The sequence below is a fragment of the Canis lupus genome, chromosome 29 (genome assembly GCF_003254725.2).
Source record: "Canis lupus dingo isolate Sandy chromosome 29, ASM325472v2, whole genome shotgun sequence".
Classification (NCBI taxonomy): domain Eukaryota; kingdom Metazoa; phylum Chordata; class Mammalia; order Carnivora; family Canidae; genus Canis; species Canis lupus.
Genome location: NC_064271.1, coordinates 35,294,776 through 35,311,122, shown reverse-complemented (window position 1 = coordinate 35,311,122; position 16,347 = coordinate 35,294,776). Strand labels below are relative to the sequence as shown.

The window sequence follows — 16,347 nt, the reverse complement described above, 5'->3', positions numbered from 1 at the left end:
CCAACCTACTATGCAGAGTAACTAGCAAGGAAGTCAGACTATTATCAGTATCAAACAGCCCAGGAAGCCAAATAATAGCCCCTGTAACAATTGGCCCCAAGTGGCCAGGACTTAATAACTGACAGTGTCCTAATTTTTGCCTCTGCTTCTAATTTAGGATTAATGGGAGAAGGCCAAATATGGACCTCTAACAAGTCACAGAAGATGCCCCACTTCTTCTTAGCCTGCCTGCAGCTTTCCCATGTCAACAGTCTTCAATTGGGTATATCTGATATCTTAGTCTTCGGGGCTGCTATAAGAAAAATACCGTTGGGTGGTTTAAACAATAAATATTTGTTTCTCACAATTCTGGAATCTGGGCTGAAAGCTCAGACAATTTCAGTGTCTGGTGAGAGCCTGGCTCATAGGCAGCCTTCTTGCTGTGTTCTAACATGGCAGAAGGGGTGGGAAAGCTTTTGAGGTCTCTTTCCTAAGCGCTCCATCCTCATGATCTAATTACCTCCCAAAGGCCCTACCTCCTAATACCATGACATTGGGAGTTGAGGTTTCAACATTTGAATGTGGGTGGGGTGGGGTGGTGGTGGTGGTGGTAGAGAGACACCCAAAGAGTCAGACCCCAACACCTGAAGTCTTCCCCCCCCAACACCCCCACCCCTCCTACCCCTCCACCCCTGGCCAGGATAACGGCTCTCTGCTTCTCTGCCTATCTCTGTCAAATGCAAGAGATAGGGCTCACTCCCTAGCGATAGCAAGCTCTGAATAAATAGCCTTTGCTTGCTCTCATTTAGTGTTCTTCGTTTATTTCCACAGGTGCTTTTTAAAAATTTATATTCCTAGGCCCTACTCCAGACCCATTGAATCAGAATTACTGAAGGAGAGGCCCAGATGTCTGCATTTTAAAGAAGCTCCCCAGGGTGATTCTTTTGCATATGAAATTTGAGAACTATTGCACCTAGTGCCACCCCACAGAACTTCCTCCTAAATTTTGCCTTGTTTAATATTTTTATAAATATTTGGATGAAGATATGGATGTGCTGATCAGATCTGTCATTGCCATAAAGGTAGGAAAGTTAGTGAATATGCTAGACATCAGAAGCAAAATGAATTTTGATCTAAAAAGCTGGAAACAGGACTGAAACTTAAGAAGATTATATCTTATAAGAGCTCATAGGACACTGTTAGAGTTTAATTTTATGTATATGTATGGACATATATACTGGGCAGGGTTTGATTCATGGACCTATATATGAAAATGACCTATAGAAGTGAATTGGCAGGGTTTTTAAAATTTAGTATAATGAACAGATTTATAATTGCCAAATTTATTAAAAGAATTAATAATTTCATTGGATCCTGTGCTCGTTCGATGATCTAGACTATTATGTCTGGCTTGGGCTCCATATTTTAAGGAAAAACAGTGTATAAGGAATGATGTTCAAAACAGCTCAAACAACTGAGCATATTTACTCACCACTTAAAAGAATGTTATCTGAGGCTCAAACTCCTATTATTTAGGCATAATTCAGACTTTTGCATTCATATCAACTGTCCATTTTTTTGTGATATTTCTGTAAAATGTTCTAAAGAGATTCTGCTTACATTCTATCCTCAGGAGAGTTTAAAATGAATTTTATACAATCATGTAATTCTACAGGTGGGATGTGAATGCATAAAAAAATTTAATGTGCATTTTTAATGTGAAAATATTCAGGCTTTTATCAGATTGACAGCAGGAGACTTGAGTTGTGCGTCTGTTATAGCTCTGACACTTTTCTTTCAACAGCCAAATGAGTATTACAATAGAGGTTTTCAATTTTCAAACTTGCCTACATTCTAGCTTACTTTCTAAGGATATGTATATATCCATATCCATAATATATATATATATATATATATATATATATATATATATATATATATCTCCATGGCCTGCTATTGGTTTTTAACTTATTTCACTCTCTCATTCATTCATGCATTTATTCATTTTTGCATTTCTGTTTCTGTTCAATAACTACAAAGCACTTCCAATCGTGTATGCTATACAATGAGTAGCAAGGTACAGGCACTTCATAAAAAAAGGATTCAATTGAATGAGGAAATAAATACATTCAACCACATGATTGGCACATGATGGGGAGGGAGGCTCTTCACATGTACGGTGTCCTTGATTTGTCTTTAATCCTATGTGTCCCATATAGTAGTCCAGCCACATATGGCTATTGAGCACTTGAAATGTATCTACTTCAGGCTGAGATGAGCTGTAAGCTCCAGATTTTGAGGACTACCAAAAAATATATATAAATTATCTCATTGATGTTTTATGTTGACTGCATATTGAAATTTTAATATTTTAATATATTGAGTTAAAGTAAAATATAAAATTCCTTTCTCTTGTTTCTCTTATTTTTTAAAAAAGATTTATTAATTTATTCATGAGAGACATAGGGAGAGAGAGAGAAAGAGAGAGGGGGGCAGAGACAGAGGCAGAGGGAGAAGCAGGCTCCCTGCAGGGGGCCCGATGTGCGACTCAATCCCAGGACCTTGGGATCATGCCCTGAGCTGAAGACAGCCGCTCAATTGCTGAGCCACCCCGGCGTACCTCTCTTTACTTCTTAAAATCTGGATTCTAGAAAATTTAAAATTACGAATCTAGCTCTTAATATGTTATTTTTAATGTTTCTCCTTTTGAGGCAACATTAATGTTTATGAGCTCAGGCTTGGGTATTAAAAGTAGATTCATGTTTACATCCCAGCTCCCCAGTTGGCTAAGGCAGTGGTGAGACTTAACTGGAAGTATGATAACAATAACAATAGAGGTAAGAATCATTAACGCTTAAGGCAGCATTTGCTAACTGCCAGACCCAACTAAATGCTTTCCATATGTTAATTTGTTTAGTTCTTGCAAGATCCTTCAGGTAGTTACTATTATTATTTCCTTTTTACAGATGAGGAAACTGAATCACAAAGAGGTTGTATAAAAATATGTTAAAGTGCTTGAAACAGAAGCCGCTAATTATTTTTATTGTAATCATTTTGTTATACTCCCATTCTTGGGCTGAGCAGGATGTTGAATAGCTGAGGTGACGGTACCTGCAAGGCGAAAGGTAAAGTCAGTTCACAGACTGATAAGGTATGTAGATTAGGAAAAGGTTGGGTTAGGAATTTTGCTTCAATCAATGTCATAATTAACAAATGCTACAACAGTGGTGTTCTAAGGGGGTGATTTTGCAGGGTGTATATGACAGTATGTGGAGATGCATTTGTTGTCAAAACTCAGGGGCCGCTGCTGGCACCAAATGGGTAAAGACCAGGGATGGTGCTAAACTCCTGTGACGCACAGGACAGCCCCCAATAAGAGAGCATGATCTGGCCTCAAATGTCAGTAGTGTTCAGGTTGAGAAATCCTATATAAGAGTAGGAAAAAGAAAGGATGGCAGAAGGGATAGAAAGATGGAAGGAAGGAAAGAAAGGGAAATGGGGAGGGAAGAATGAAGGAAGGAAAAAAGGAGGAAGGAAGGAAGGAAGGAAGGAAGGAAGGAAGGAAGGAAGGAAGGAAAGAAGAGGAGAAGAAAAAGTTGATACACAGTCATTTTTCCAGGTTTGATCAGGGCTTTCTTGGAATGATGACAACAGAGCGGTATTATGATTCACTCTAATACGGCTACAACAAAAGTTTACACATTTATTATTCCAGTATAACCCTTAGCAAAGTTAGAGGAGGGGCAGTGAGGCAGGATCCGTCTCAAATGACTTTTTCACTCCGTGGAGTGATAACCCTGGGGCCATTTATTCCTGGCCAATGACAAGCTAATAAAACAAACCATTTATCTGATCCTGTGGTCTTTTTTTTTTTTTTTGGCTATATATTAAGCAGTGCAGTATCAACCAATCTCTGTTCCCTCAAAAACTGCTTTTCTGCCTATAATTTTGAAGATTTCTTCAGTGTAGAATTGGACTACCTTTCTTTGGTTTATTTATTTATTTATTTATTTATTTATTTATTTATTTATTTATTTTAGATTTTATTTATTTATTCATGAGACACAGAGAGAAAGAGAGGCAGAGACACAGGCAGAGGGAGAAGCAGGCTCCATGCAGGGAGCCCGACGTGGGACTCGATCCCGGGTCTCCAGGATCACACCCTGGGCTGAAGGCAGCGCTAAACCTCTGAGCCACCTGGGCTGCCCCCTTTCTTTGGTTTGTTTGTTTGCTTGTTTGTTTATTTATTTATTTATTTATTATTTATTTATTTATTATTTTTCTTTCTTTGGTTTAGATGAGATTTGGGGAGTAAGCTGTGGACTGGAAAGAGTCATATAGGATTTTGCTTGTGAATCACTAATTTATCTCTATTTAGTGAGTTTTGCATAATGGCTTCAAGTGATGACTATTTCCTGGGGCTGGAGGGCCAGCTCCCTCTGAGAATGGATGCCTGAAAGCAAAAATGGTCCGGAAACAATTTCCCAAAGAACTTCCAAATAAGGCTGTTTTGGCTCTGAGGGAGTGCTTTGGAACTTTATAAAATGTGAAAATGTAAACGCGAGGGAGAATTCATTGTTTATAATGTTTAAAATTACATACTCTGTAATCTTTTTAGCAGTAAAACTCTTCCCATCAATGGTAATTTATGAGTGCTATTTCAAGAAGAGATCATTATATTGGTTTCTCTATATGTGCAACTCTAATTGAAAAATAAGAATCAATTGTATTAAAACACATGGATTTTCTATTGGCTTATTTTTCACGTGTCACTGACTTCATCTCTATAAATATGTAGCTCTACCCAAAACTGAAAATAATAAATAGAAATTTCCACCCTGTTTACTGGGATCCTTTCCTAACGTCATGCTTTGGTGTGGAACATATTTAAAGGCCAGTCATGAGGCAGAGAGGTGGAATGAAGTCCACCAGAGATGGCGAATTTTTCGTGGAAAAACTGCAATGACACCACAGAATCAACACAGTGAGTCAGTAAACACATTATGAGTCATTTATACTTTGGAATAATAAGCAGTCTTTACAAAAGAATGAGATTGCTCTGTATGCCTTGAGACAAGTAAAATTTTCAAGGCATTGTTAAATTGAAAACCTCAAGTTGCAGAGCAACTTGTAAAGATGATTTATTTATGAAAAAAGCCCTGAAGATACCTATGTCTAAGTACACACCTATGTATGCAAATATATACAATAGGATTAGAACAAAAGGCTGCACCCAAAGCACGGACTTGGGGTTGTGGGTACGAAGTGCAAGGAACTCCTGGATTTTTTTCTGAATATATCTGTTTTTATTTGAATTTTTTTATATAGGAATATAATTATGTATTATTGACATTAAATAGTGAAAAATGTTATTAAGAGCAATGAAAACATCTTCTTTATATTTCCTTGTTTTCATAATCTCCCATGTCTGGTTTTAGTTTAGGAAGGCAGACACACACACGTATACACACACACACACGCACACGCATGATTACTTTGTATATCTAGAAATCACAGCTCTTCTGGAAATTTTCATTTTCTCCTTGGAAACTTTGAACGCAAAGTTGTTTGGGATGCATTCTTCAGTCAGACTTGTGAGGGAGGGGCTTCTGCTTGCCTAGGGAACATATTGAAAAGAAACACTTTTGTTCTTGCTCTTGTTTCTGGATGAGCATGAGGATGGGAAAGTGTGCTAGAACAGATTTGACAATCTGGGAAGTTGGCACCAGTGCAGTCAATTTTGAGGAAAAATGAGACTTAAAGTGTTGCAGAGTTATGTTTTTGCCCTGTCTTTTATTCAGTCCCGTGTGGCCTGACTCCACCACTACCCTCAAAGGAAGGGCCTCGGGACAAAGAACTTGGACTTGGGCTCTAGTGCTCCCCATACCCCAAAAGGCTTGTTTATTGACGCCTGAAGTGGTGATATTTTGGTCTTGAACCTGATGAACAAAAGACCATGGAGAGTGGTCTCTGTGGGAGACAGACAGATGGGGTTAGTGGGACAGCAATGGAAGAGAAGCTAAAACCTGTGCTCCTGCTCTAGTTATAGACCATGGGTATGTTCCCTAACCTCTCTGAGTCTCGATTTCCTCATCTTTAGGGTGGGGTTAATCACTCCTTTGCTTATTTCACAGGATGCTGGGGAAAGAAATGAGATCTGTGTGGACACATTTTATAAGGAGGAGCTCCTTCTGTATATCTCAATATCAGAATTTGACAGATTGTTTTGTAATTATCCCTTTTGAGTTGTATCCCCCACTGAATTTTGAACTCTATAAGGTTAGAGGCTGTATCAGGCTAAGGATGTTTGCATCCTTAGCTTGACACAGAGTAGGCACTTAATAAATGTTTCCTGCAAGATTGCCAATTATTGAAATACAAAATAATGGAGCCTTAAAGTTAAGGAATATAAGACTCCAATGAAATGATTTTGGGGTAGGACCATGGACTTTTTTCCAGAATGGAGCACAGGAGAACTAATTTCCTTTTCTACAGCACTTCTTAAGAAAACACAGCATACTATGAGCTGATTGTGGTGAAAAAGGAATATAAAATTATCACCCTTAGTTTATTTGTATTTGTTTAGCTCATTTGGTTATAGCGCTTTCCAGTGTTTTTCACATTGTGGTCTGCATAGAAAATGACGATATTTGTGTGGCACACAGAGTACTTAGGTTCAATGTAGTGCCAAGGGATGTGGACTTTGCATGCCCTCCACTCCTCCCAGTCATCCTGAGAGCTAAGAAAGAACCAGAAACCATATTTTGCCACTTGTAACCATTGACAACAAAGCAGTTGAGAAACCCCAGGTTAGAGCATATATTGGGTTGCCCAGTGTCCACCGAGAGTCTCATAATTTGGAAATAAGGTCTTTGCAGATTCAATTAGTTAATACACAAGGAGTACTCTACATGATGGCAGAGGCTATCAGAAATTTGAATGATTTATCTACAAAACAGGGAATACCAAAAGTTGCTGGCAACCACCAGAAGCTAAGAGAAAGGCATGAAACAGAGTCACCCTCACCCTCCTTCCTCCAGAAGGAACCAGTTTTGCTAATACCTTGATTTTTTGTATTTCTGGCCTCTAGAACTGTGAGAGAGGAAAAAAAATCTGTTCTTTTAAGTCACATAGTTAATAGTAATTTGTTGTGCCAGCCCTAAGAAACTAATATAGAGCATAATAGACAATACATCAAGATCATGGATATATATATATATTTTTTTTTTTTGATCATGGATGTTTTTTGAAATAGACCAAGTTTGCCAATGTCTGCCTAGCCATGTACCAATAACAAAGAAGAATCCATGGTTCCCTCTCATTACAATAATCTATAAAATACATTTCATTTGACACACAATAGGATCTACTGTGTAAACCTGGTGGTGCTGTGAAAATGCCTTAGATAATTGTTTCTCAAAGTCTGGTTTTGGGGACGCCTGGGTGGCTCAGTGGTTGAGCATCTGCCTTTGCCTCAGGGCGCAACCCCGGGGTCCTGAATGGAGTCCTGCGTCAGGCTCCTGGTGGGGAGCGTGCATCTGTCTCTGCCTCTCTCTGTGTCTCTCATGAATAAATAAAATCTTTAAAAAAAAAAAAAAAAAGTCTGGTCTTCAAAATAGCAACAGCAGTAGCATCTGGGTACAGATTTAGAAAGAAAAATTCTTGGCCCTTCCTAGACCTACTAAATCAGAAACTGAAGGTAGGGCCCAGCAGTCTGGTTTAAAAAGCTCTGCAGGGGATTCTAAAGCTTTGGCCACCTTGGAAAAGTGTCACACCTGTTGGAAGAGAGAGAGATTGAACTCAATTTTGCTGACCCTAAAGATGGGAGCATTTTTAAGTGCTGGGATGAATTAGTAGAAAAGTATTGCAGGTTATAAGGGGGGATTGGTCAACGTGACTAGACCATCTGTATGTGCAGTGGGGTACTTCGTGGAAATGAGGCTCCCACCCTCCCCCAGAGACTGGGATAGAAGGGCACTACCTTACTTGATGATTGTATTTCAAAGGAATGGTTCCCGGGTTCTCGAGAAACATGTTCCTGATATATGAAAATGGCAAGAGTCTGGGACAAAATTATTTACATCTCAGAATGGCAGAGTAAGAATTTACAATTGCAAAATTTCTAAAGTAAATAATCTCAGAGAAGGGAGGTCAAAATCCTAAAGTCAGTCAGGAACCTACCTAAGTTGAGGGGAAATTCAGGTGGTCTTGGCCAGGTGCCCTCTGAATTTTTTTCCCCACATGAACATTAAAAGAGACTTGTCAGGATGCAGACACCCTCTTGGAGATTCTATTAAGATTCTTGACATTATAAACTTAATTTTGGAAGTACTAATTTTTTTTCTTTCATCAAGAAAAACTGTCCACAGTCTTCCATTTTCTCAATTCTCCTTTCATATTAAAGTTCTTCAGTAAATTTTGATGGTATGTTTCATTTCTGTCCTATATAATTCTAATAGGCCTTCTTCCTAGATACTCAATATTTGGGGCATAGTATTTTTTTTTCATTATATTTTTCTCAAAGGTCATTCTGGTGTATTAGAAAATTACTTATTTTTGTTACTTTTACTGAATTATAACTTATAAATATTAGTTACCTTTGAATTTTCTAGGGAGATAATGATGCCTGAAAATAATGGCATAGCAACATTCCATTTCAATATTATATTTTTTATTTTATAGGTGAAACAGAAGGAATAGAGGGATTCAATTTGGTGATTTCTAGTAAGTGATAGATCTGAGATTTTAAGTATTCTCTAATTCCAAGAGTGTTTGTTTATGCTATACTCACACTCTTCTTTAGGCTTTATTTTTCCAGATGCATTTATTTGTTCTCTAAGTTTTTATGTCATTGTGTATGTTAGGTTCATCGTATGTAGATGACTCTGAAAAAGCAACACAAAGAAGTGTATGTATCTTGTCAATAAATACTGATAATTGATTAGAAGTGACAACTGAAAAGGATATAACTGTTTGACTCAAATAGCCTAGTGGCTTATTGGGCATATTGTTAAGTCTCTGATGGTTGATTAATACATCACCTGTCTCCAACCCCCACAATTACTGCCAAATTTTTAAAAAATTGTGGAAAGATGTAATTATATAACTAAAAATGCTCATGAAATTAATATATTATTTATAAATATTAAAGCCTTTATAATATAGGTTATAGGGGGACTGAACAGGAATATTCAGCTTGTCTTCAGGTTTCTTTAATATTTTTTGTAGGCTGCTTGCCATGATGACTAATATGCTACAACTATGCTGTTATGCATTAAATATCATGGAAATGTACATCTGCACTGGATTTTCCTTTCTCCTTTGTTGCTTTGTTTCTTAAAGTGCTGAGTCCCGCTAAAAGTTTTGGATTGAAATCAAATCTGGAAAGCTTTGGCAATGTTGCTGAAATGATATCCCAGTATATTATCCTTTAATGAAACAAGTATAGAGGGTTGATTGATTTATGGAGCAATTTTTTGCATCATTACCTGTCTTGATTGTATACAAATCGTTTTTTATTCTCACTGTTTTGAAAGAACCGTTTTAATTTTAATATGTTTATTTCGAAATCTGATATCTTAGTTGGCAACAGGATTAAATCCTACAAAAGTTTTTATACACAATTCTTCTGAAACCCAAGAAGATGTTTATTAATTTTCAGATACTTTAATTGTATTGCCTAAATATAACATTTAACTAAAATATGCTTTTTTGCCTTTCTGCTCTAAAGCTGGGTTTTCTATTGCTTAATCTAATTTTAACTTGTGTGGCCATAATCACTTTTTAAAAGCATATGTTAAAAGATTCTTCCAGACGCACAAAATATGCCCATCATAGTAGCGATGTTTTATATTGCATTTTAGAGTTTAATTTTTAAACTGGAGTGTGATTTCAAATGAGTGTTATTCCCAGAACATAATGTAAGAACTACCTTTTTATCTAGCCTGTTTTTTAACTCGCTGGCATGGTTGGAATTTTTAACACTGACCATGTGGCTTTGATGAGGCTTTAAAATATCATACTGCAATTTGGAAAAGATAGGCAGTTTTCTTCTTGGCATCTGCTGAGTAACCCTTGTCTCTGATGACTCATTGAGTAAATATTACAATTAATAGAAACCCTAAGCATTCAATATACACGTCTGGGTTTTGGTCCTATTTACCTTCATATATTAGGTGAGCCTAGAAAAGAGCAAACTGAAATCTGTGTTAATACAGCTCTCAGGAACTGTTTTGGTTGATTTCCCAAAGCCAATCAAAATCAGTTCAATGAAAGAGCAAAGTCAAACGAATAATTTGTCATCAAGCACACCTTACAAGAGCAATCCTGATACTGAACTTTTCCCTTTATATCTGATAGGACTTCAGACCTGGCCTTGGTATATAACCTTATATTGGTGCTGAAGACGATTAGAATTTCTTTCGACGCTGAATGCATCTAAGAAGGCTGTACCAGACACTCTACCGATATTACTTATTTGTGACCTGATTTAACCCTCAAAATAGCCCTGTAAGGCATGTATTATTACCATTTTATTGATAAGTAAACAAATGCAACGAAGTTGACAGACTTGCCTAATATCACATGTGTGGGAAATGACAGACCATTAGAACCTAAGTATGACTCCAAAGCTGTGCGCTCTTTTCCTAAGTCATATCAGAACTTTGACTACTTGTTTCTACCCTGTAACTAAACACAGTAGGTGACTTTCTTACTTTTTCTAAATACAAAATAAAATTAAAGTCTGTGAATGATTTATAAGAAAAATATGTTGAAATCTATGTCTGTCAAGAAAGATATTGCTTGGCATCATTCAGAAACCTTGTCAGAATGTTCTCAATTCTAAAGTCTGAGTCACTGCTAAGAATAAAAACATGAGTTTCCGGTTTAATCTCTATGGGTATCACAATATAGCCTCCTGATCAAATTAATGAATAATGGCAAAATAGGCACTTTATTTCATACTGTGTAGCATAAGACACATTCCTAAAGGGTCAGCAGTGCCATTTGTTACAGACAGTAGCTTCCAAAGATTCTCAAGCAATTCACATTTCAACCATTATTTCTTGAAAACATGCAATTTCTTGTGTATGTTAAGTGAATGAATGTCCTTAAAAATTTTTTTCTCCCTGAACTATTCCATCAAATTTTACCTTAAAAACTGGCAACTTTCCTTTCAACCAGAATACACTCAGAGAACTTTTGAGAATAGTTAACTCAGACTGCAGAAGCAGATAAGACAATTTGTGCAACTCTCCCTGGGGAAGAGAATTTTACTGCTTACTAAGAATCTGGATTGCGTCATTGGTAAGCTAAATGGACATCAATATATTTTTCTGAATCCTCGCACGTTTTTGTAAAGGAACAAACATCACAAGGGTTGTAGGCTGATTATTTTGCGTCATTTCAAGGTCATTGTGTCTTTGTACAGCCTAGGTATGTAGCACATCAGTGACTTATATACTCGCTAGTCATTGAACTCTATTTACCAAACCTGTGAATAATTTTGTAGCCAACAGTGTGTCAGGTATTTTATTTCTTCATTGGTTACGTTTGTGAGTTATCTCTAACATTTAGCATTTTATTTAGTTTCTTTGTTTTTTATAATGATTTATCAAAGATCAGCTCTGAGTGATATGGTTGTTTCTGATTGTTAGTTGAGTTTTAGATTCATATTTGGTTGTGGGGCCGTTGAGGGTATGCTTGTGTGTGCAGAGGGCTGTGGATAGGGTGGATTAGGTCATGTGCTGTGCTTTAGTTGATATTTCACTTATTCTTTTTTGATATATATAATATATATATTATATATATATTACCATTTATTATAGCATATCTCAGAACATACTCTAATTTCTCCAAGTATAGGAATAAAACCTGACCAAATGAACACTGTTTTGCTAAGAATGGAAGAAGTTTATTAGGAGAGATGGATTGACTAATTTGAGTTTCTGTTTCTTTGAAAGCAACTATTTAATTGAATAGTTACCTTCTCTCCTTAGCAAACACTTCCTGGTTATCTCTACCTTTTAACAAGGTTCTAGCAATTTTATGGCAGTCACTGAAATACAAGGCACTAGTTTACTGGAGATTTTATGTGATAATGGTACCTCTTGAAAATGAGGTTTCCTCTTACAAAAAAATTGTTTTGATCTTTACCAATCTAGCAAATATATTGAGAATAAAATGTTGTATGAAAGAGTTATAACACTCTATTGCTTTTTTGACATCTTTGTTTGTTGATAAATGCTAAAAGAGAAAAAAAATCTTGTCTTTTATCCAAAAGAGAAAAGATATTATAGTATCATCAGTCTCCAATATAAGATTACAAGTGAGGCATTACCTTTATTTTGAAACTTTAATAAAAAACATTTTCTGGAGAGATGTTAAAGATAGAATTTGCTTTGAATATCTGTGTAATATAGTTTATGAAAGTAAAAGAAATCCAACTATTTGTGTGCATGGGCATTTCTATTCAGAAATACACTATATAATCACTACACTAAAAGTGCAATAGATGTCAAGGTAAGTACAACAGAAGTAGGAACTCAGTGGGTCCTACATCTAGGTCACTGCGGTTCTAGAAATCAGCTCTTTGGCTGTTTTTCTCCACTCCATTAAAACATTCATAACTTTTCTTTTCAATATTGTTTATTGTTGATTTCTGCTAACACACTGGGGAAGGAGGTAAAGGACTGCCTAATATGACAAAATCATCTCCTTCATTCAATATGTCTTCCACATATGAAGTCAAAGACAAAAAAAGAACATCTTTTCTTTAGACTGAGAGTACTGGAGATTCTTTTCAAACATGGTTTCAACAATAAACAAGTGCTGTCTCAGTCCTTTAAAGACGACAAAATTGGTATCATCAAGAAGTGTGCTGACATTTTTCTTCTTACTAAAAGCCAAGAAAACACTAACCACTCTATCACTATCCAAATTCTTACTGACTACTATTTAAAATAAGCAATGGACAAAAATTGCCACTCTCAGGGGTGTGTGCTGGAGAAGATCCAAGAACAGCCACTGACTGTTCATGATTACACTTGTTACAAAATTGGCTATTTCATACCTAGGGACACCTTTGATTTCAACATTATCTTTCATTGAACAATATCCCTGAGAGGGTGCTGGCAATAATTAAAGCAGCTCTTCAATTGTACCCATGTTTCAGTGTATGTGAGAATTAAAGTTCTTGCTGCACCTATGGATTTGCTATAGGGAAAAAAAAAAAAAAGAATGAGATGAACTCTAGGGGTCTTTTGGGAGTGAAGGAAAGGAAGGCAAAGATGCTATGTAAACATTTCAGAGTAAAAAGACAATTTAGATTAACAGTTAAATGCATAGCTTTGAAATTAAGCAAGCCGAATCCCAGGACTACTATATTTTAATATATGAACTTCTACAAGTTAATTACTCTCTGATAGTCTCAGTTTGTGCACCTGTAAAATGACCTTATAATAATGACCTATTTCATAGGAATGTGGTAAGTGTAAATGAGATTGTTTATATGAAGCACTTGTACAGAGGACTCTCAATGCTATCATCATCATCACTGAGACATCTAGGAGTTTATTTTGAATGCTAGATTCAAGAAGGGTAAAGGCCATTTTGGTAACCTCAGTTCATAGACTATCAGAAACATATTCTACTTTAGGGTCTTGATTTTAGTAAATATACCTGGCAGATGTATATCGATTCTTGACTTTGACTATCCCGATGTACTCTCTACTGGTCTGTTGTTTTTAATAAGGAACTTTAGAAAGCAACAAAAGGGATACATTATTCAGACGAAATGAGGATATATACAAAACATTTATATCGCTTATGAGTTATATTTTATGTGTTAATCAACTGAATGTACATATTGGTCTTGTATGTATTTCTTTTTTTATGAAATGATGATTGAAACCTGAAGGTGACTCTTCTGGTGATTTTTTAGAGACTTTTGGGCTAAATAGGAAGATTTGGGAATGTGCAGAAGTTTTGGCTTCTCTCAAATAATGCCACTTGATTAGTTACCTTTTTGCTTATACCCAGAATATTAGATGGAAATACAGCACAGGTGAGATAGGGGTACAAGAATTTCTAATTCCTTCCCATTTGAAGCTCTGTATGTTTCATGTTTCATAGCTTTAGGCCTTGAGATTTACAAATCATGCTCAAAAGTTTTACTTCTTATGAGGCAGTAATGAAATAAGGATAGAATAATGTTCACAGCTTAAAACAAAGCATTGATATTATTTCTCTAGCAAAAACTCTCAACTTTTGTATCTTCAACTTGTTTGCTGTTGAATGGTTGCCTAAGTACTTTGTTTTGTTTTTTTTTTTTTAAATTAGGACAAACTACTGTAGTGCTCATAGTGGTTTTGACAATTAGTCATTTGCCTTATATTCTTTTTAATTTAATAAAATAAATTTTAATTACAGACTCATATTTGATTTAATCATCTCTCCTCTCTAGAAATACTCTGTGAAATAAACTCTTTTTTATTATAGAAGTATAAAAATTTAAGGGATAAAAGTTCAAAAATAGATCTCATGTCAATATGGCAGACAGAGCTAAAAAAACTCCCTTTTCCACTTCAGCCATAGATTAGGTTGATCATTAGACTACAATAATATAGAAGTAGTGTCGAATGGAAGATCAGAGTTAAAGTATTCTATGGTCCTTGAATTATTCAGGAAGAGAATAGAGATATTGATTAACTTGAAATCTTGTTAAGTATCCATGTTAAAAATTTAAAATTAGCTATTTAAAGAACAGAAATAGAGTGTATAATTTCAAAATAAGGGTAGTTTGTAGGAATTAAAAAAAAAAACCACAGTAAACTCAATCCAGCAGGTTGTAGAAAAGAAGAAAATAGAAGCAAAAAATGATAAGTAAAACAAAAAATTACTGATGGTAAAAGTAAAATTATTCAGAAATTAGATTACATAAGAAAGAATTTAATCATATAATGCATAGGAGATACATATAAGGGAAAATAATTCAGAAATATTAAGAATATAGAAGTTTAAGAAAAGATTTGCTAGGCAAATAGTAAGCAAAAGAAAGCTGGTGTGTGAACTAATATCAGACAAAATACAATTTGATGCAAAACCATTAACAGGATATTGTCAGTACATGATAAAGAAAATATTTCACCACGAGTATAAAACAACGATAATAATAATACCTTATTATTTTGAGTATAAATCATGTTCAAAGACAATGTAGTCTCAAATATGAAAAACACATATTTACATCATTGCAAGGAAAAAGTTTGACTATTTCATAATTGTACTAGAGGATTTTTATATTCTCTCACTAGACAAAATTAGTATAGGAATGGGAGGAATGTAAGAGATATATATGAACCCTATTAATTGAAGACCTACTCTTCAATAGTACATATGAACCATTTACAATTATTTTTCACATACTAGATCTCAAAGGACATCTTTAGGAATTCAGAAGAAAATAGAAATGTTGAATATCATAAAATGAATTTGAAAAGATAAAGTGAATGTGAAAGGAAATTCAAATTAACTCATTTTCTCATTATGTAGACATAAGTATTATTAGTATCTGACATGTAGATATCAGTATTTTTATGTCATTTGTGGCAGAGGCAGCTAAATGTTCCCAGAGTCAAATCTCCTCTTCCTTGTTTCTCTTTAGAAATAGACCATCACTCTCCTCTCAGATTTGAAGAGGGCACATAGCTACCCAACTTGCGACTAGATTTTCCAGCCCCTCTTGCAGCTCTCTTCCAGCGTAAGCTATGTGGGTTAGTGATGAGCTAGCTTCAGCCATGCAGATCCAACCTAGTTAGGGATCTGTGAAGCCCTGAACACAGCCTGCCATGGTGTAGAAGTGTGTGTGTGTGTGTGTGTGTGTATGCGTGTACACAGGCAAGCACATGTGCATTTCTCTGAGGTTCTCTGAGGGTTCGTGACTTTCATTAAATCTGTGAACCCCTGCTTTCAAAAGAAAAATTAAAATCTGTGCCATAGAGGATCATGAATTGTCAAAACAGAAGAAATACCTGAGTTCCTGGAGGACTTCATGGGGATCAAGTAACTGCTTGTCCTGGTTCATATGGATGTGACATGAGTGAAAAATAAGCCTCTATCTTGTTTATGTCATTCATTGTGTTTTGGGGTTTCCTTGTTATGGCAGTTTGGTCTGTACCTAATAACTAGAAAATTATTTTATTTTATTTTATTTTATTTTATTTTATTTTATTTATTTCTTAATTTAACTTAAAATATGATCATGAACTATATTTTAGAATCTGATTTTAAAATTAGTATAACTTCAACAGTTTTCTATGGCATTACACTTTTATATCACTTTACATACTGTTCTGTATATCTGTATAT

General features: G+C 35.5%; 1 long non-coding RNA gene across 1 annotated transcript in view; it reads left to right on the top strand.

Moving 5' to 3' along the window:
- LOC112650750 (uncharacterized) overlaps positions 1-14,359 on the top strand; it is a 103,555-nt gene extending 89,196 nt beyond the window's left edge. Inside the window, exons 8-11 of the long non-coding RNA XR_007407198.1 lie at positions 158-262; positions 811-1,061; positions 8,662-8,703; positions 10,339-14,359. This is a non-coding gene — a long non-coding RNA (uncharacterized LOC112650750). The remainder of the gene's footprint in view (positions 1-157; positions 263-810; positions 1,062-8,661; positions 8,704-10,338) is intronic.
- Positions 14,360-16,347: the final 1,988 nt, after the last annotated feature.